This window comes from Trachypithecus francoisi, unplaced genomic scaffold, assembly GCF_009764315.1.
Source record: "Trachypithecus francoisi isolate TF-2019V2 unplaced genomic scaffold, Tfra_2.0 Lachesis_group5, whole genome shotgun sequence".
NCBI lineage: Eukaryota > Metazoa > Chordata > Mammalia > Primates > Cercopithecidae > Trachypithecus > Trachypithecus francoisi.
The window spans coordinates 12,663,457-12,685,839 of record NW_022681470.1 but is presented as its reverse complement, the minus strand read 5'-3'; the positions used below and the strand labels follow the sequence as shown (position 1 = coordinate 12,685,839).

Below are 22,383 nucleotides of genomic sequence, written 5' to 3'. Positions count from 1 at the left end.
TTCACTGTTTGCTGACAATATGATTGTTTACCTTGAAAACCCTAAGGACTCTTCTAGAAAGCTCATGCAACCGATAAAATAATTCAACAAAGTTTCTGGATACAAGATTTCAACAAAGTTTCTGGATACAAGATTAATGTACACAAATCAGTAGCTCTTCTATACACCAACAGCAAACAAGTGGAGAATCAAATAAAGAACTCAACCCCTTTTACAATAGCTCCAAAAAAAAAAAAAAAATACTTAGGTATACATCTAACAAAGGAATTGAAAGACCTCTACAAGGAAAACTACAAAACACTACTCAAAGAAATCACAAATGACACAAACAAATGGAAACACATCCCATGCTCATGGAAAGGTAGAATCAATATTGTGAAAATGACTATACTATTGCCAAAAGCAATCGACAAATTCAATACAATCCCCATCAAAATACCACTATCATTCTTCACAGAATTAGAAAAAAATTTCTAAAATTCATATGGAACCAAAAAAGAGCCCACATAGCCAAAGCAAGACTAAGCAAAAAGAACAAATCTGGAGGCATCACATTACCTGATTTCAAACTATACTAGAAGGCCATAGTCACCAAAATGGCATGGTAATGGTATAAAAATAGGCACATAGACCAATGGAACACAATAGAGAACCCAGAAATAAAGCCAAATACTTACAGCTAACTAATCTTCGACAAAGCAAACAAAAACATAAAGTGGGGAAAGGACATTCTTTTCAACAAATGGTGCTGGAATAATTGGCTAGCCACCTGTAGGAGAATGAAACTGGATCCTCATCTCTCACCTTACACAAAAATCAACTACACATGTACTAAGGACTTAAACCTAAGACCTGAAAGTGTAAAAATTCTAGAAGATAACATTGGAAAAACTCTTCTAGACATTGGCTTAGGCAAGGATTTCATAACCAAGAAGCCAAAAGTAAATGCAATAACAACAAAGATAAATAGCTGGGACCTAATTAAACTAAAAAGCTTTTGCATGGCAAAAGGAACAGTCAGCAGAGTAAACAAACCACAGAATTGGGAGAAAATCTTCAAAATCTATACATCTGACAAAGGACTAATATCCAGAATCTACAACAAACTCAAACAAATCAGTAAGAAAAAAACAATCCCATCGAAAAGTGGGCTAAGGACATGAATAGATAGTTCTCGAAAGAAGATATATAAATGGCCAACAAACACAAGAAAAAATGCTCAACATCACTAATGATCAGGGAAATACAAATCAAAACCACAGTGTGATATCATCTCACTCCTGCAAGAATGGCCATAATAAAAAAATCAAAAAACAGTAGATGTTGGCGTGGATGTGGTGAACAGGGAACACTTTTGCACTGCTGGTGGGAATGTAAACTAGTATAGCCTCTATGGAAAACAATATGGAGATTCCTTAAAGAACTAAAAGTAGAACTACCATTGGATCCAGCAATCCTACTACTGGGTATCTACTCAGAGGAAAAGAAGTCATTATTCAAAAAAGATACTTACACGTTTACAGCAGCACAAGTCACAACTGCAAAATCATGGAACCAACCCAAATACCCATCAATCAATAAGTGGATAAAGAAACTGTGGTAGGTATGTATATGTGTGTGTGTGTATATGTATGTATGTACATATATGTATGATGGAATACTACGCAGCCATAAAAAGGAATGAATTAACAGCATTTGCAGTGACTTGAATGAGACTGGAGACCATTATTCTAAGTGAAGTAACTTGGGAATAGAAAACCAAACATCGTATGTTCTCACTGATATGTGGGAGCTAAGCTATGAGGATGCAAGGCATAGAATGACACAATGGACTTTGAGGACTTGGGGGGCAGAATGGGAGGGGAGCAAGGGATTAAGAGATTACAAATATGGTACAGTGTATACTGCTTGGGTGATAGGTACACCCAAATCTCCCAAATCACCACTAAATAACTTATTCATGTAACCAAATACCACCTGTACCCCAATAACTTACGGAAAAACTAAAAATAATAAAAATTAAAAATATGACGTTTATTGGGAAAAAAAGAATGATTCCTAACTAAAGACAAAACAGAAAGTTCATTAGGAATTTATTTTCATATATTTACTTTAATATAAAAACCTTTATAATCTATTTTGTAGTATATAATAAATACACTCTCGAGAATACTGAAGCAAAATATGGTACTCACTAAATAAGGGAAATTAAAATATGTAATGGGCTTTGTGTGATCAAATTCCTCTTGGAATTTAAAATGCAGATCAGGGAAAGATATGACACAAAGTTCTAAATTAAATAACTGAATAAGAAAATTCATGAAAACCACTTTAACAATAATACGAATGGTTTCACAAACTGAAATCTTCTGTAAGACAAATCATGATCCCATATTTACTGACTATTCATTCACCATACTTGGGGGTATGTTCAACTTTCACTGAATCTATTAACTTTAAAAGAAATGATAGCAGTTGTTTAGAGCCCAGGCCCTTCTTGACAACTACCGAACTTGCTTCTCTGAATAGTGCATTAAGGAGCATCTGACTAGAAGTCAAGATGTCATGTAGTCTTAGGAAGTTAGGATGTGGTCTCCAGTTCCGTAGATACTAACATTGGGACAGCTTCAGGAAGGAAATGCTGTTAAGGCTTTAACTACAGACCCTACAGAATCTTAGTAACAACTCATACTTCAATTGGAAAATGAATTCAGAGTTCCAACTTGAATTGCTAGCGATATATTTTGCCCCATTCTCCCCCAGCACCCTGCCTGTCAGGGAGGGAGAGGAGATTCCTGTACCTCCAAGCCATTTGTGGTAGCTCCAACGATCTGGGGAAAGGCTCCAAAAGTTGGATAGCAGCACGTAAGGCAAACAGTAAGCCAGTTACACTTGTTGAGGTAATCTCAGCACTTTGCCAGACCTTTTTCCCGGGGAAGTCTCACAATGCAACACTCCAGTATACTGTAGTTTATTTTGTCTGTAAGGGTAAATCTTATGCATTCTAAACATTCTAAACAACCATCTTAGAAATGAGCCTCTGGAACACAGACATACGTAAGATGTAACTGCCATACTCAAAACAAATTTTTTCAACTAATACTGAGGTAAGTGACAAGTTGACTGACAATAAAGGAAAACTGCCAGAGTTTGCATTTAATAAATTATTTTAAAATGAGAATCCATTCTACAATCAACATTCAGAGAGTTAAATGACCTCTGGGTTAATGACCATATCACCTCCCTCAACATTTTACAGATAAACTAAGGCAAACAGAGGTTCAGAGATTTCCCAAAAGTCAGAGGACTTAACAGCTAGGTCTGCAGATTCCTATCCAATGTTTTTCCTAATATTGCATGCAATTTTGGACAGACTACTCACAACCAAACTATATCTTTCAGAATTCTATCTTTCAGAGCATTTTAGTGATTAGGTCTGGCACAACTTACAACTGTAATTAGACAGTTTTCCCTATGGACAGGACAGAAAACTGACTAATTACAGCTGTACTTAGTGCCAACTCCCAAGCAGGCCTCCAAGCACCACAAACTTCTTGCCCCTCCCCAAACTTCTCCAGGTGTTTTACAGCTTTGTTATCTTTTTCCATGTTTCTACACTGTACATTTATACCAAAAAGTAAATGCCTTGGAAAAAAAAATGTTGCTCCTCTTGAAAAGAAGTATTTACATTTTAACAAAAAGTAACACCTTCAGCTCTAAACAGCATCAGAAATTTCAGCATCAGAGGGGTAAGAGTTGGCTCTGAACTAGATGTTCTGTATTTAAAATGTGGGAATATAATAATCCTTAACTAGTGAATATGGAAATAAATGGTTGTGCTGTTCCTATATTTATTCTGTATTATGCATTTAGGCTAAGTTAAAGTAGAAAAATGTGTTTAATGAAATATTTCCAATGTATGTAGAACTGTGTAAAGAAAACTAAAAAAAAAAAAACATGTATAGCAGCAGTAGAGCAGTAGTTGTGGGGGAAGAATGGAAATCTAAGAAAGCAATGGCCCAGAAAAGTGTACCTATTATTTTTTCGTATTTCAGGGTGTCAAGAAACAACACTGCCTATTTCCCTATTTCCCTGCCCCTCTCCCCAAGCCCATGAAATCTTGGTTAACACGCCATTCCAGCTGCCTTGAAACCTGGGGCTGACCTAGGAAGGAGAGGTTACTCTGGCTCCTTGCAGGACAAGCTGGGCAGGAAATAACGGAATCTCAGGCACAAGGCAGCCAGGCAAAATTTTAATAGAAATTCAGAGGAAGTCACACTAAAATGCAACAAACTTAAACCTTTCAACACGTAGTTCATTTTTCCTAAAAACAAATTCGGCAACCAGGTATAGAACTCAGGAAGAACCTGTGTTCGGCCCTGAGCACCATACAAGGGTGGAAATTCTGAGACATTGTAGTTACAGAGAGAGAGACAGCATTTAAAGGAACTATGAAGGTTCATCCAGGTAAATCATCTCCCCAGCTTTCTATACCTGTTAGAAGGAATGTGCTAGATGTTTTACACTGACTACTTCATCCCTCCTCAAAACAGACCTTTGGATTTTTATAGCATGACGATAATAACCTGGCTAACACCTACAGTGATTGATTACTATACATCAAGTACTACTGTAAGCATTCTAGTTAAGTAGTTAGTTTACTCCTCCAAACAATCTCCTAAGTAATTATTACCCCTGGGTGACACATATTGGAAACTGAAGCACAGTAAGGTTAGGTCATTGCTCAAAGTCGCAGAGTTACTAAGTGTCAGAGCCAGGATTCAGGCTCATGCAATCCCTTTGTATTCTATACACAAATTTCTATTCTCCAAAGCAAACACTGATTTCTCTCCCCAATAAGCCAGCTCTTCCTTCTTCATTCCTCTTTCAGTTAATGGTCTCTACCCAGTCACTGAGGTGAGAAACCAGAACAGCACTTCATCTAGCGCCTAGTCAATTCTCCCTCTTGACCACTTACTGGTTCACCTCTGCATCTGCTGCTCTATGACCTTGCATACTCAACTTCCTCTTTCTAAGCTTCAGTTTCTCATCTATACAACTGAGTTCATAAGAGTACCTGCAGTTGTTGTGAATATCAACATTAAACGAGATAACTCATGTAAAATGCATAGCACAGTGCCTGCAGATTGCAGGAAGATCAGTAATTATTCGATATTATCATCATCGCCTTGAATCTGGTCCTTCCCTTCTAACCTTACACCTAAGCATCCTTAGACCTTCAACTCCTCTCTTACTTGCAATACTAACAACCTCCTACTTGATCACCTTGTCTGGTCTACTTTTTGTCTAATCTAAATATACAACCACTAAAAATGTCAGTCATATCCCTTGGAATGACAAACGTCACTCCAATTCATAGGGAAGAAGATCCCAACTGCTTATTATCAAAGTATGCAATACCTGCCACAATTTACCTTTCCAAACTCCCAACACATAACACGTTGTACCACTCTGGAATTCCTTCAAAGGGTATACACTTTCTCAATTAATTTATCATGTTGCTATGGAAATTCCCATTAATTCCCAATTAATTACTTTTCCACATGCCTCTATCTTATTACTCATCACACTGTATTATATTGTTTCTTTTAAAACTAGATTATACTTTTCTTTTTTTTTTTTTTTTTTGAGACGGAGTCTCGCTCTATCGCCCGGGCTGGAGTACAGTGGCCGGATCTCAGCTCACTGCAAGCTCCGCCTCCCGGGTTTACGCCATTCTCCTGCCTCAGCCTCCCGAGTAGCTGGGACTACAGGCGCCCGCCACCTCGCCCGGCTAGTTTTTTGTATTTTTTTAGTAGAGACGGTGTTTCACCGTGTTAGCCAGGATGGTCTCGATCTCCTGACCTCGTGATCCGCTCGTCTCGGCCTCCCAAAGTGCTGGGATTACAGGCTTGAGCCACCGCGCCCGGCCTAGATTATACTTTTCTTAAGAAAGGAAACCAGATCTTATTTGATCAGAAAAATATTAGCATCTAATGCAGTACCACAGATATAAGAGTTCAATAAATAAACACCAATTCATTTAATACTAACTTTGATAGAAAACATTTTAGTATTCAAATACCTTTAGGAAATCTTCCCACAGCTAAGGCTGTGAGAAATTAATAGTCACATTTACAAAAGCCTTTCTCTATTCCACAATAAGCATTTAAGGCACTACTGAAACACCAAAAAACCTCACCAAACATTTTTCATATTAAAACCAAAAACCTTCAGCAATAAAATTTTGGATGCTTATTCACACTGTGTTAAAGATTACAATTCAGAGCACACAGCTTAAACGTTCTTGAAAATCAATTATAAGCATGATGGTTTTCCACACCTCCTGAGGAATGCCAAAACCACAGCTTGGAGCCTTATCCTAAATGTGAAATGAAAATAATGAAAATCATTTATGTAGCTGTACTATAATAATAAACTTTTTTCATATATATTTTGCATAAGGTTAAAGATTCTGCAAAATAAGTTTTAGAAGATTCTGCAAAATAAGTTTTAGAAGATTCTGCAAAATAAGTTTTAGACATACTGAACACAGATATTTATGTTTTAAATATACCTTGCATGTATAGATAGCACGTTCCCTCTTATTTCATAATTCTTAAGACACACAAAAAATTAGCTTCCCTTCAAAAGAAAGAAAAAATAATAATTGAGGCAGTCAATTACAGAAAAATGTGTTTACTGTTGTAAAACATTTCACACCAAGAAAGATAACCACAAGATCAAACTGAGATCCGGTGGCAGAATGTATTGTTCTATAATCATGTGTGGAGATGGATAGTTAGGGGAGCAGGGCACAGAACACAAACAAGAAAGGAATACATATAAATATTTTCTGAGCAAAGGCATTTCAAATTCCACCCACATAATTTTTTTTCCCACCACACTGGGTAGTTTCTATCATACTGGGTAGTTTCTATCACTGTGGTCTAAATGTAGGCTTGTGTGAAGAAAAAAAGGTTAAAGTTAAAGGGTTAAAATAAGCAAATTACATATTGAAAACCAAACACTTTGGGTTTCTATGATGCACAGGCATCTTTTGGTTATGAGATCACTTTCTTAAAATACATTAAAATTTTCAAAAGGTTGGTAGTATAACAGAAAGAATAGTAGACTAAAAGTCAAGAGATTCTCAGTTTTCTGTTTTGCCTTGTTCTCTTTAGAATCTCAGGCAAGGTGCTTAACCTTTCTGATGCGCATTATTCTTACAGAGATTTAAAAAACAAAAAGTAGATGATCTCTAAATGCCTCTTTGAGTTGTGAACTTTTATGAGAATACAACATTCAGAAAATGTAGTCAGTATCAAGATTAATTTAAGATTAAAATTATACATCTTGAATGTTTCCTTAAACTGTGCATAATCAGGTTTTATCAAAACTGCCTTACTGGGTTCTATTTTTTAAAAAATAAGGTGAAGAGAAAATAAATATATTTCAGTAATGTGGAACAAATGACTTTAGAAACATTCTCCAAAATGTTTAAATAAGGCTAATAGAGAAATATTTCAAGAATAATTATCAGTATTACTGTCTTTGGAAGCATCATTAAGCAGAAATTCAGGAAATGGCAAAAGATTTTAATCTTGAACAAACTCTAAGTCATAATACAGTAAAGGTGCCATGAAGTCTAGACACTCAAATATGTAAAGTAGGATAAGAGTGAGCTAATGGATATAAGCAGCTCTTACAAGTTACACAGGATACACTGTTTTTTTGTTTTTTTGGTTTTTTTTTGGAGATGTAATCTCATTCTTGTTGCCCAGGCTGGAGTGCAGTGGTGCAATCTCGGCTTACTGCAGCCTCCACCTCCTAGGTTCAAGCGATTCTTGCGCCTCAGCCTCCTCAGTAGCTGGGATTACAGGTGTGCATCACCACACCTAGCTAATTTTTTGTATTTTTAGCAGAGATGGGGTTTCACCAAGTTGGCCAGGTTGGTCTCAAACAATAGGCATAAACCAGAGCCATCTTAGGCAAATCAAGATGTTTGGTCATATCAGTGATAAGTAACCAGAGAAGCTATCACCTTAGAAATGGGTTGTGGATGTTCAGAATAAGTGAACTGAGCCCTGAACTAGATGGGCATGAGTGGAGATTACTAGCCTAAGATGTTTTTTTCTAGTCACATGATATTGCCCTGAAATATCACGGGCTATTTCTTCTGGGTACATCTTCCTATATAAGGATCTTGGGATTTGAAGAAAGTTCTAGATTCATCTCTAGATGAACATTCAAAAGACATTAACATATAGATGGTATATGAAACCTTAGAAATAGATGAGATCGTCGAAGGAAAGCACAGAGAAAAAGAAGTGAGGAGGAGGAGCAAATCTAGAGGCTCACCAACATGAAGGAGCTGGCAAAGAAGAATCCAGCCAAGGAGACTCAGAAGGAGTGGTTAGAGGGGTAGGAGGAAAACCAAAACAGAGTTGTGTGTGTGTGTGTGTGTTTGTGTGTGTGCACGCACGCGTGCATGTGCCCACAGGTGTATAGATATATATACACACACATATGTAAATATATATACACAAATAAACATGTAATTATACACACACACATATATATACATAAAATTTCACAAGTCAAGAGAGAACAGAGGGTTAAGAAATGAATGGTTAATATTTTCATATGCATCACATTGGGGGTCAGGAAGACAAGTCAGTATTCTCCTAGTTTCTCAAGATGACTTGTGAGTCATTATTATTCGATTTTATCCACTTTTAAGATTATATTATAGCTATATTTACAGTTGTCACCTACTGACCTTTGAGTCAGCCATCTCCATTTACTGGGAATTTTGTCACATTACTATCTTCCTTTCCACACAGGAGCTATATATTCTGAAGACTTCATTATCCATAAGAACAATTAATCCCAACACACAGGACTTCAAGCTCTTTGCCTTTTTCTTCTTCAATGACCCCTGCTTTGCAGAAGGCTAGCATGGTTTAGTAGTCAGGCATAAGTGCTTCAAAGCTAGAAGGACTCAGAAAGACACAAGTACTTCCTAGCTGTGTGCCTTGGGAAAAGTTATTTAATCTCACTGAGCCCCAGTTTCCTCATCTGTAAAATGTTGATATTAATATGTGAAACATAAGCATAATAACCTATGGAAAATATTTAGTATAGTGACTACTACACAGTGTTCAATGAATAGTAGCTTTTATTAATATTGTTATAATTAGCACTATTAATCTTGGCTATCCACCCATCACTGGTCATTCTTTGGCCCTTATCATCACCTGAAACTGTTCTAACTCCAGAATCTTAAATTGAGAATTCTCACATCATATGTGCCAATTTTTCCATCTCTAGTACTCTTTTATTTCCATTAATCCTGCCCTTTACTCATTTAGATTCTTCATCCTCTTCATTATCCACGTTTACCAGCCTTGTCTTGGCTTGGCTTTGTTCTTTAATAAGTAGGATTCCTATGGCTCAACCCTTCAATTAGCAGCCTCATTACCACTCTCTATTCCTTGACTTCCCACTACCCCCTACTCAAGTTTTCCATTACATCTTCCCTTCCAATCTCAAACCAGGTTCAGTCTACTTGCTTTCTGCATTGTTATGGGGGGTGGGGAAGGGGAGTGGTCCAGGTTCAGTCTATTTGTTTTCTGCATTGTTATTGGGGGGCAGGGAAGGGGAGTGGGAGCAGGCAGGCTGCTGGAGAACACTGCTTAACCATCCTGTTGGCCTCTGTACATTTGTGATTTCAAGCCTTGGAAGGGTATTCATCATGATTCAGCAAGGAGGTCACATGCCCCTAGTTAAGTCTCTTTTCCAATCTCAATAGTAACTTTTCTTTTGCCCTCAAGCATACTCCAACCCATGTTCTTCCTTCTCAATCTCAGCAGGAAATCTTACTTCACAGAGAAAAGAGATGCCATCCTGGATACTAACTTATATCTATATCTACCCACTATTTCCTTTTCGTTTTTAAACAAGAAGATACATCATTCCTCTTCTTCAGGGTAACTCTTTCATTTGTCCTCTTGGACCTGACTCTTCCATTTCCTCTGGTTACATTTGATCAATTATCTTCTATCTCTTGTGACTTCAATTTTCTTCCTCTTCAGTGGACCCTTTCCCTCAATCCACTAAAGTGTCCTTGGCTTCTCCATCCTTAAAACAAACAAACCTTCCCAATGATCACATCTACTTCCTCAAGCTCCACCCACTAACCTCCCTACATTACCAAAAGGATTTGAAAGAATACATTTACTGAATAAATGAAGATTGTTTTATTGGGTTTAGGCTTCTCTCCTGAACACCAGGCCTTTTTGTTCTTAATGTATTTATATCTGACTCAGTTTCAACAAAGGAAATAAAACAGCTAATTCCACCAAACTGAAGAAAACCGATGGAGATTTCACATCTCCAAATCCATTCCTCCACCCGTATTTTTTAAATTATGAGTAATTATCTGCATCACCATTCACCCTCAGACAATCTAGAATCCTTAAAGCCTGCTTTGATTCCTCCCTCTCCTTTATCCATAACTACACGAGGCCTTTCTAAAATCTCTCACATCTGTCCCCTTTGTGCCTTCCTGGGATTATTACTGTTGAAGTCTTTCTCATCTTACACTAATTGAAAGGGATGTTGTGAGGGTTAAATAAAATAATAAATGGGAATGTATTCTGTAAGTTATAAAGTACTATACAAAGATTATCATACAAATACTATTATATCTTTGGCATAAGTAAGCATGAAGTTACCTTAATATGACTTGTTCTTAAACAAATTCTGGGTATTAGTAATCAGTGCTTTCTTTTCTAATTACAAATCACTAAGCACTTGGCAAGCTGGTCTACAGCTTTTCTAGGAATCAATCAGTGTCAAGATTTTCAATATATAGTTTCTTGACTTTACCTTCCTCTCCCCCCATTTTAAAATGTAAAATATGCAATTCTTCAGGTTTCTGGCAAAAATCTTCTATCCTCATTTTTAAAAAAGACTATTTTTTAGAAGAGTTTTAGGTTCACAGCAAAATAGAGTAGGAAGTACAGAGTCTCCATGTATACCCTGCTCTCACACATGTACAGCCTCCCCAACTATGGACAGCACCCCTAAACTGGTACATTTGCTATAATCAATGAACCTACACTGACAGGTCATTATCACCCAAAGTCCACAGTTTACATTAGGATTCACTCTTGATGTTGTATATTCTATGGGTTTCAACAAATGTACAATGACATGTAGCCACTACTGTGGTATCTATAGAACAGTTTCACTGCCCTAAAAATCTTCAGTGCTCTGCCTATTCATCCCTCCTTCTCTTCACCACTAATCTTCTTACTGTCTCCATAGTTTTGCCTTTCCCAGAATGCCATATACTTGTAATCATAAAGTATACAGACTTTTCAGGTTGCCTTTTTTCACTTAGTGATATGCACTGAAGGTTTCCCCATGTCTTTTCATGGTCAAGCCACTTTTAAACACGACTTTACTAAGGTATAACTGACATGTAACAAACCACATATTTAAAGTGCATAATTTGATATGTTTCAACATATGTGTACACCCATGAAACCATCATCAAATCACGATAGCAAACATATCTAGTACCACCTGAAGATTCCTAGTACTCTACTGTTCTGTTCGCCCTCTTTCCCGCCCCTTCCCTCTGTACCTGATCTCCAGGCCAGCACTGATCTGCTTTCTGCCATTCTAGATTAATAGGCATTTTCCAGAATTTTATAGATGGAACAATGCAGTATGTACTTTTTTTTTTTTACTTTTTGGTCTGGCTTTTTTCATGCTGTGTAATTATTTAGAGATTTATCCATGTTGTTGTGTGATCTAAAGTTCATTATTTGTTATTGCTAAGTAGTAATCTGTTATATAAACACTGCTTTTAAAAGATGAGTAGCATTAGTTTTATAAACATTTCTAATATGTGTAGTACTCTACCCTAGTGTTCATTTATTTCTTCCATTCAGTTAAAATAGTGAAAAGCTTTCTTGTGTCCTCATCCATTTTGTGTTTTAATTTCAAAGAATCATATTTGAATAGAACAAATGACTAGCCTTTTGAAAATTATTTTATTCCTTTCTTGATTAAGATGATCAATTTTAAGCATTAATCTTTCATGTTATTAGGTAAGACTTTTGTTTTTCAGCAGTTACACCTGGAACGCCTTCAACATTTCCAAACGTATCAGACCTCTCTCATTACTGTAAATAAAGCCAGGGAATTAAGAGGTACAAAGCCAAATACTGGTGAGATGCAGCAGCAAAAGAAAGCAATATCAAAGACAATACAGTGTCCTCAAAGACTCCAAGATCAGTTTATAATTAGTTATTAATCTGACAGATTTTTACACATTTTAAAGATATATTTAGGTTGAAAATCCATTTTAAAAAATTTGCTTATTTCCTGGTTCTTAAAGTGCAGACTTTAAATTCCAGGAGACTGAGATATACATACATATGTTTTGTTTGTTTGTTCTGTTTAGAGATGACATGTTGGCTGGGCACGGTGGCTTACGCCTGTAATCCCAGCACTTCGGGAGGCTGAGAGGGGCGGATCACAAGGTCAGGAGATGAAGACCATCCTGGCTAACACGGTGAAACCCCATCTCTACTAAAAATACAAAAAATTAGCCAGGCGTGGTGGCAGGCGCCTGTAGTCCCAGCTACTCGGGAGGCTGAGGCAGGAGAATGGCGTGAACCCAGGAGGCAGAGCTTGCAGTGAGCCGAGATTGGGCCACTGCACTCCAGCCTGGGCAACAGAGCGAGACTCCATCTCAAAAAAAAAAAAAAAGAGATGATGTGTTGCTGTGTTGCCCAGGCTGGACTCGAACTGGGCTCAAACGATCCTCCCACCTCAGTGTCCCAAGTAACTGGGACTATAGGCACAAGCCACAGCACCTGGCTTCGGAGACTGATAGACTTTTTAATCCAAGTTTTACAGGGCAAATTCTATTGCTACAAATACTATATAATTTGATTTAAAAGATCTCCATTTAACATGTGATGGCCCATTTATTTCAAGCCATCTTTACTGAAACAAAATAATTAGGCTAATCCCTGCATATTACTAACTTATCAGTGTTAAATGAAATTTATAGGAGGTTATTGGTTTAGACTGAGCTCCTCCTGCACTAGGGCCAACAGATCAAATAAAAATGGAGTCACGCATGCTGAAGTTCCACTTCACCAAGCCAAAACTAAATTATTTATCTGACTTTCCAAGCAATCAGGAGAGATAGAGTTAGTAGTCAAATTCCAAACATGCCAGTTGATATGATATGATATGATATGATAAGACTGACATAAGGAAGTCCCATCTGCTTTAACCTTAATAAGACATGTGACCAATTTGCTTTTTCTTTTCTGTTTCTGCTTTCCTCACCCCTTTTCAGTCTATATGGTAGTACTCCTTTATCCACAGATTCATTTTCCAAGGTTTCAGTTATCTGAGGTCAAGTGCGGTCTGAAAATATTAAATGGAAAATTCCAGAAATAATTCAAAATTTCAAATTGCACCCTGTTCTGAGTAGCATGATGAAGTCTCATACCATCATGCTCTATAGTGTATATAGGATTCAGTACTATCCACCATTTCAGGCTTCCACTGGGGATCTTAGAACATATCCCCCCAAGGCTGGGTGCGGTGGCTCATGCCTGTAATCCCAGCACTTTGGGAGGCCAAAGTGGACAGATCAGTTGAGGTCAGGAGTTTGAGACTAGCCTGGGCAACATGGTGAAACCCCATCTCCACTAAAATTACAAAAATTAGCCGGGCATGGTGGCAGGCACCTGTAGTCCCAGCTACTTGGGAGGCTAAGGCAGGAGAATCGCTTGACCTGGGAGCCAGAGTTTGCAGTGAGCTGAGATCACACCACCACACTCTGGCCTGGGCAACACAGCAAGACTCCATCTCAACACACACACACACACACACACACACACACACACACACACACATCCCTTCAAGATAAGGTAAGACTACCATAAAACCAATCACTTTTGCTTGGCTCATCAGAACACTTGTTCTATTTTATAGAATGAGGTGTTGCCTGATTCTAGAATGGCAAATAAAGGTGAAGTAAGATCTTTTAGCTAAATTTGTTGTAATTTTGTCTTTTGACATTACAAAGTATTAAAAATGTGTCATTTCCATTGTACTTTTGCAAATGGCCAAGTAAAGCCACACTTGATAACATTTTAGGGCTTAAAAAAAATCTTGAACTTGGTCCAGCACAGTGGCTCATGCCTGTAATCCCAGCACAGTGGGGGGCCGAGGAGGGCAGATCACGAGGTCAGGAGATTGAGACCATCCAGGCTAACACAATGAAACCCCACCTCTACTAAAAATACAAAAAATTACCCGGGCATGGTGGCACACGCCTGTAGTCTCAGCTACTCAGGAAGCTGAGGCAGGAGAATTGGCTGAACCCGGGAGGTGCAGGTTGCAGTGAGCCAAGATCCCGCCTCTGTACTCCAGCCTAGGTGACAGAGCAGGACTCTGTCTCCACAGAAATCTTTGGTAAAAGGTGAAAGATTTATACGATTTGAAGAGAAACCAAAGAATGACTCTGTCTCAAAAAAAAAAAAAAAATCTTGAACTTAAGCCAGCAACTAAAGATAATTGAGGAAAAGATTAATCAGATGAAGGTGTTCAAGTTAAATACAGCAACAGACCAAAAAGGTACTCTGAAATTCTGGACTATATGGCTTTCTCTACAACTGAAACTAACAAAGACATTATGTGAGTGCAATCAAACAAAAATAAAACTACACTTGGGAAAAGAATGACTAGGTTGGGCCAAAAGAACTAAGAAGAAAATAATCATGAAACCAAAGTTGGCTGTTTATGGGTGAAAATTTTAACCCCCTGGTATAGTCAAGGTAATGTAAAATGTCTCTTCAAAACAAAGTCACTTGCGTTTACTACTAATAATCTCAGCTTTGACAAAAATTCTTTGCTTGGCCGAACTTACTTAGGCTTTTGAATTTTCTGTGAGGCCCATCTGTGCACTTCCTTGTAAAATCCAGTATTAGCAAAGAACCCTGCTAAGCCTGTTTAGCATAACATCCTGGATATCTAATCATCCTAAATATCTGATCAGGTTCTTCATCCTCCACCATTCCCCAGGTAATGTCTGATCACCCTGGCCTGTCTTCAGCAAGAATCCCGTTAGGTCAGCTTAGCCAGAATCCCCCTTATCCCTGATGTTTCCTTTCAGCAATTTTCCATCCACGGATCCCCACACTGCTCTTTGGCTATCAATTCCCATTTTCCCATGCTGTATTCGGAGTTGAGCCCAGTCTCTCTCCCCTACTGCAGGGCCCCACTCTGCAAAGGTCTCTATACCTATTGAGATGGTCCTGAATAAAGTCTTACTTACCATTCTTAAACAAGTATCACTGAATAATTTTTTTCTTTAAAAACTAGGATGTCTAATTTTATTGTCTTCTAACCAACTCCCAACCTTCTCCCCATCAAACCCACTCCTCTTATAAACTTAATCTCAGTACACAAGTACCCCATCTTTCTACTTGCTCAGAACTACATTTTGGAGTCTTTTATCCTCTACCCTCAATTTACCCTGAAATCAATGACCTCTCACCACCTCCACCAATTCCACTCTGGTCCAAGCTACATTATCTCTACATTATCTCTGTTGCCTGGATTACGGCAACAGTTCTGGACTGGTATCCCAGCTTCTGCTCCTGTTCAACCCTTTCCCTACAACAAAGTCTATTCTCCATCTGGCCACCAGAATTATCATTTTTAAAAGGCAAGTCTGGAGCCGAGTGCAGTGGCTCATGCCTATAATCCCAGAATGTTGACACACCAAGGTGGATGGATCACTTGAGCTCAGGAGTTTGAGACCAGCCTGGGCAACATGGCGAAACCCCATCTTTACAAAAAATTAGCCGGGCACGGTGGGTGATATGTGCCTGAAGTCCCAGTTACTTCAGAGGCTGAGGTGAGATCACCTGAGCCTGGGAAGTCAAGGTTGCAGTAGGCTGTGATCATGCCACTGGCACTGCAGCCTGGGAAACAAAGTGAGATCCTGTCTCAAAAATAAAATAAAATAAAAGGTAAGTTTAGTTAGATCCCATTTGTCAATTTTGGCTTTTGTTGCCATTGCTTTTGGTGTTTTAGATATGAAGTCCTTGCCCACGCCTATGTCCTGAATGGTATTGACTAGGTTTTCTTCTAGGGTTTTTATGGTTTTAGGTCTAACATTTAAGTCTCTAATCCATCTAGAATTAATTTTTGTATAAGGTGTAAGGTAGGGATCCAGCTTCAGCTTTCTACTTATGGCTAGCCAGTTTTCCCAACACCACTTATTAAATAGGGAATCCTTTCCCCATTTCTTGTTTTTGTCAGGTTTGTCAAAGATCAGATGGTTGTAGATGTGTGGTATTATTTCTGAGGGCTCTGTTCTGTTTCATTGGTCTATATCTCTGTTTTGGTACCAGTACCATGCTGTTTTGGCTACTGTAGCCTTGTAGTATAGTTTGAAGTCAGGTAGCATGATGCCTCCAGCTTTGTTCTTTTGGCTTAGGATTGTCTCAGCAATGCGGGCTCCTTTTTGGTTCCACATGAACTTTAAAGTAGTTTTTTCCAATTCTGTGAAGAAAGTCATTGGTAGCTTAATGGGGATGGCGTTGAATCTATAAATTACCTTGGGCAGTAGTGAACAGACAATCTACAGAATGGGAGAAAATTTTTGCAATATACTCATCTGACAAAGGGCTAATATCCAGAACCTACAAAGAACTCAAATTTACAAGAAAAAAACAACCCCATCAAAAAGTGGGCAAAGGACATGAACAGACACTTCTCAAAAGACATTTATGCAGCCAACAGACACATGAAAAAATGCTCATCATCACTAGCCATCAGAGAAATGCAAATCAAAACCACAATGGGATTCCATCTCACACCAGTTAGAATGGTGATCATTAAAAAGTCAGGAAATAACAGGTGCTGGAGAGAATGTGGAGAAACAGGAACTTTTACACTGTTGGTGGGACTGTAAACTGTAAACCATTGTGGAAGACAGGGTGGCAATTCCTCAAGGATACAGAACTAGAAATACCATTTGACCCAGCCATCCCATTACTGGGTATATACCCAAAGGATTATAAATCATGCTGCTGTAAAGACACATGCACACATATGTTTATTGCGGCACTATTCACAATAGCAAAGACTTGGAACCAACCCAAATGTCCATCAATGACAGACTGGATTAAGAAAATGTGGCACATGTACACCATGGAATACTATGCAGCCATAAAAAAGGATGAGTCCATGCCCTTTGTAGGGACATGGATGCAGCTGGAAACCATCATTCTCAGCAAACTATTGCAAGAACAGAAAACCAAACACCGCATATTCTCACTCACAGGTGGGAATTGAATAATGAGAACACTTGTACACAGGAAGGGGAACATCACACACTGGGGCCTGTGGTGGGGTGGGGGGGAGGGATAGCATTAGGAGATATACCTAATGTAAATAACGAGTTAATGGGTGCAGCATACCAACATGGCACATGTATACATATGTAATAAACCTGCACGTTGTACACATGTACCCTAGAACATAAAGTATAAAAAATAAAATAAAGAAACACATCAAAATAAATAAATAAATAAAAGGTAAGATTCTTTACTCAAAGGGTGGACTCCCTTTTCACTGAGAGTAGAAACTCAAGTCCTTAAAAGGGCCTTCAAGGCCTTACACAGTCTAATCTCCCACCACACTAACCTCTTTGACTTTATTTCTACTCCTCTGCTTTCTCCACCACAGCCAAATCAGCCTCTCTGCTGTCCTCAAACATGCCCAGCACACAGGGCTTCCGCAAGCCCTTATGCCTTCCTCTCTGGTAGCACATCCTTCCCTCAGAGAGGCGCACGGATTACCTCTCACTTACTTCTGGTCTTGGCTCAAATGTCATCTTCTCTAGGAAGCCTTCCCTGACTGCCTCTAGTTAAAATTCCAACCTCTCCCGGTTCCCTGCCCTCCCTCTTCCCTGCTTTTTCTCTGTAGTACTTAACACCATCTGACACAGCACATATTTTATTTGTTTATTATCTGAGGTCCCCACTAGAATATAAGCTCCATGAAGGAGAGGATATTTATATTCTTAGAAAAGTAACATGCAGTAGGTGCTCAATAAATGTTTACTAAATACATATATATAATTATATAGTTTATGAAGTATGTTCATGTAAATTAAATTACAGCAATTCAGTTTTCCTTATGCCCTCCCTTCTCCAAATTCTCCAATCTTTGTAGTAACAATATGGGTGACAGCAAAGAGCTATCAGAAAAAGAGTTGTTGGCTATTTAATAAAGCTCTTTAAAACCGATACCCCATATTAATCAACTACATCTATAAATTGAAAGCTTAAAGTCAACATCTTTATTAGCATAGGGTATCTAGGCATGGAATTTTAAAGTAATAGCGCAGAAGAGCCAAGAATCATTAGGAAGAAAAGTCTAATTCAGTTTGCCCTATCCATCTGTTAAACAAACAAAAGGAAAATGCAACCTGCATTTGATCTTCAAGGAAACACTGGCCCAAATTCAACACGAACGCATTCAACACAGAATTCGACTCCCTTAAAATTTTCTATCTGCTTAAAACAAACCCCATTAACTATCAAGGGCTGTCGCTGGGTGTGTATGGTCTACTGAGCATATCGGGGATGTTTTGTTATGTTTTGCTTAACCAGATAAAAAGTAGCGTTAAGGAAATGTTTCTTAACGCCTCTGTGTCCCCTGGACCATTAAGCAACCCCTTCGCTGGGCTTTACACCGGAGTCTTCTTGGGTAATTTCCCAGTTTATTTAACCCATCAGAAGCGAAGGGGCATCTCAGTCAGGCTCCGGTGATGCCGGAGACAGACAGCAGATGTCTCAGGGGATCCCCTGGAAAGAGAGGCTCTCGCCCAGTCAAAGGGTGTCACGGACAGGAGGAAAGAGCGGACCGAGGCGCACGGTAGAGGTGACAGGTGGGCGAGCACCGCAGGGCAGGAGCGCGGGGAATGACCGGCTGGGTGGTGGCGCGGAAACCGTCAACTCCCATCGTCAACCTGACAGCCGGGGCCCAGCTGGGCTGAGTAGTGCAGCGGCACAGGATCAAAAAATAAAATAAAGGTAGCAACACAGCGCCGTCAGCCTGCTCGACCTCGCCCCCCGCGCGCTGCGAAATAAAGTTAGTGCCCAGTAGCCGCTGCAATGGCCCAGAGGGGCCCAGCTGAGCTCCCGCCCCCGGCTCGGCGGCTGTCAAAGGCGGCCCGGCGCCGCGAGAAGTCCCAGAGCCCAGAAGCCAGAGAGGACGCCCCGAGCTGGCGCGTCAGGCCGAGTGCCCTCGCGCCCTCAGCCCGGCGGCCCCAGCCCTCAGCCCAGGCTAACTGCCACCAGCCCCAAACCGCCTCCCCTCCAAGCCACGCAGAGGGGCCGGGACCCGGAACCCTCTGCCGGCAGCGTCGGCGCCCGGCGGCCGCCTTTACCTGTTCTGTGGCAGCTACGGCCGCCGCGCACTCCCCCTCTCCAGGAGAACCCCGAGCCGACGCCGCTGCTGGCCGCCGCCGCGCACACCCCACCCCCGCCCGCTCAGGTAACCCAGGAAACCGAGAACACCACCCCCTCCCTCCCCTCGCCCGGACCCAGACCCGCTCGTCTGCGCGTGCGTTCTTGGCTCGGCCTCGCGCGTGTAAGCCCCGCCTCCTCTGGGAGGACAGCGCCGGCGTCGCAGGCGTGACGCGTGGAACCAACGAGCCAATAGGGAAGGCAGGGGGGCGGGCCGACCCTTAAGTCTGAGACCGGGGACGGGTCTGGGTTTCTCAGCGGTGGGGGGTTATACCATGCGTACGCACTACCACCCAGGGCTCTGCGTAGTGGGCAGTGTCAGACCCTGGGGAGAGCGAGCACCGTTTGAGAAGCACCAAACACAAGCGCAGCATCCGCCTCTTCCATTCAACACAGACTGTCAACCTGTCGCATTGTGTAGGTCTAGAGGATGAGGATAAAAGAAATAACGGGAAGGAGTCAGGAGAGGGAGAAAGGGTTACCCACAAGGCACCCCTAGGGATGCCTTGGGAAAAGCTATATTTTAATGGTTACTGTCGGCTTCTTTCAAGAAACAAGTGCTTTGCAAAGCCACTGCAGAAGTAATTCAGTGCAGTGGTGTATTTTCCAACCGACTCCTGTTCAAACACGGTTTGTATACAGTGCGCACTGTCAGTGTCATATGCCCTAATAGACCAGTCCCTCCAAAGAGTGAGAGCTGTAGGTTAAACCCAGGATGTTTTGGCTGCATCCTTGGCTCTGCGCCCAGCACGCGGCTGGCAGACTGCTGTGGTAGGCGGTTTGGCATTTCAAGGGCCACCCGCCTCACCTTCTAGTCACTGAGACAGCAACGCCAGAGGTACTGGGAAAAAGCCTGAACTGTAATCCTTCGGTAGTTTTCAAGTTCTACCAAACAATGCAAACTATTAATAAGCAGATAATCTACAAATTGACAGGAATTGCTGTAGAATCAACAACTCCCATAATTTTTTGCACAGGAATTATGAAATAGAAATAATTCAAGATATTATGTCCCAAGTCTATATACCAAATGTTACTCTCAATTCCTCAAACTCCCATCTGACCCAATGACAAGCAAAGTGCGTTAAGTTGCCCACTGATGTGGTTTACAGGGTGCTCTTGGAGAAAACTCCCCGCTTTAAAATATGTCTTCTCTGAGGTCTGATGTTTAACCATTAGCAGTTCATATCTTTAGGCGAAGATTGCCCACTTCCTCTGGCAGGCAGTCTTTTATTTTTATTTTTTATCTTTTTTTTTGAGACACATTCTCGCTCTGTCGCCCAGGCTGGAGGGATCTCAGCTCACTGAACCCTAACAAGTGCAGGAAGCAAATGCCTCAGGGAACTTATCACTCATTTAACCAGTATTTAATGAGCACCTACAATGCGCTAACTATTGTGCTAGGTGCGTGTGTCTGAACTGAGACAAAAAGAGGAAGCCAAACTTAACCTGTTTCATAGTTTTACCTAAAGTTGTGTCTACTTTTATTTATACATTAACTTTCACCCACTAATCTTAAAAACACCCCCTTTTTTAATGGACAAAACAAGTCAAAGAAATATTAAGTAACAAGCTAATTTCTGTTAACCTTGAGTAGAAAATAATAGATTATCATGATTTCATTAAAGCGAAGAAAATGAAACAGACTTTAGATGATAATGGTATACAATTGGCCCTCAAAGTATTAGTTGTTCGTAAAAGGCACAAAGTAATGTCATTTGTGACTATTTTTTTTTGGTAGCAGTATTTTTTATTTTATTTTATTTTTGAGATGGAGCTTCGCTCTTTTTTCCCTGACTGGAGTGCAGTGGCACAGTCTGGGCTCACTGTAACCTCTGCCTCCTGGGTTCAAGTGATTCTCCTTCCTCAGCCTCCCAAGTAGCTGGGATTACAGGAATGTGCTACCACACCTGGCTAATTTTGTATTTTTAGTAGAGGCAGAGTTTCATCATGTTGGTCAGGCTGGTCTCGAACTCCTGACCTCAGGTGATCCCCCCACCTCTGCCTCCCAAAGTGCTGGGATTACAGGCGTGAGCCACCACGCCTGGCTTCGGTTCTAGTATTTTAAGCTACTGCAGTGTGTATTTTATTCAATAGTATTTTAGAACATCGATACTAAATATACATATCAAATAAAACTTAGTTTAAAAGATTTCCTAGGAACACACACAAAATGTGTAGTGAAGAACATGAAAAAGAAGAAAAAAGTAAAGTAATAAGTATATAGAAGAAAGCTCTACTTATGCATGTATCACATGCTGGAAAACTTTTTAAGCCAGAAAGTCTTCAGCTAATTTGACTCCAGAATTATAATCTTAAATGGGATTGTAACATCCCAGCTTAAAACAACTCAGCCAATGTAAATGTGCATAATTTCACATTTAATTATTCTCCAAAATACCTTTAAAAAGTATTTGTGACTAAATGGATATATAAATCAAATCATGTCACATCTCTGTATTGGCTCTCCACTTCTCTCAGATAAAAGTCGAAGTTCTTACAATGGCCTACAGAGCTCTAGATCATCTGGCTCCTCATAACCTCGTCTCTTTCTACTCTCCCATCACTACCTACATACCTGCTTCTTTACTGTTTACCAAACATGCCAGATACAGTCTTGCTTTAAGAACTTTGCACTGACTGGCGCCTCTGCTTGAAATTTGTTTTCTCCACATGGCTGCAGTTGTAACTCCTTTATCTTCTCCATGTTTTTGCTCAAATTTCACCTCTCAGTGAAGTCTACCCTCAATACTACCCTTAAACTAGTTAAGAGGGGCCTCTGCCCTGGACCCCA

General features: G+C 40.0%; 1 protein-coding gene and 1 pseudogene across 5 annotated transcripts in view; both read right to left on the bottom strand.

Moving 5' to 3' along the window:
• LYST (lysosomal trafficking regulator) overlaps positions 1 to 22,383 on the bottom strand; it is a 223,564-nt gene that overhangs the window by 187,126 nt on the left and 14,055 nt on the right. For 2 of the 5 annotated variants that reach the window (XM_033198015.1, XM_033198016.1), the window contains exon 1: positions 19,511 to 19,630. The exons of 1 other annotated variant lie outside the window; for it this stretch is intronic. The gene's annotated coding sequence lies outside the window, so the exon portion shown is untranslated. Of the gene's footprint in view, positions 1 to 19,510; positions 19,631 to 22,383 lie in introns of those variants that run through there. 2 more of the 5 variants (XM_033198014.1, XM_033198011.1) reach the window with 2 other exon arrangements.
• Positions 14,500 to 14,549, bottom strand: LOC117076929 (annotated as a pseudogene).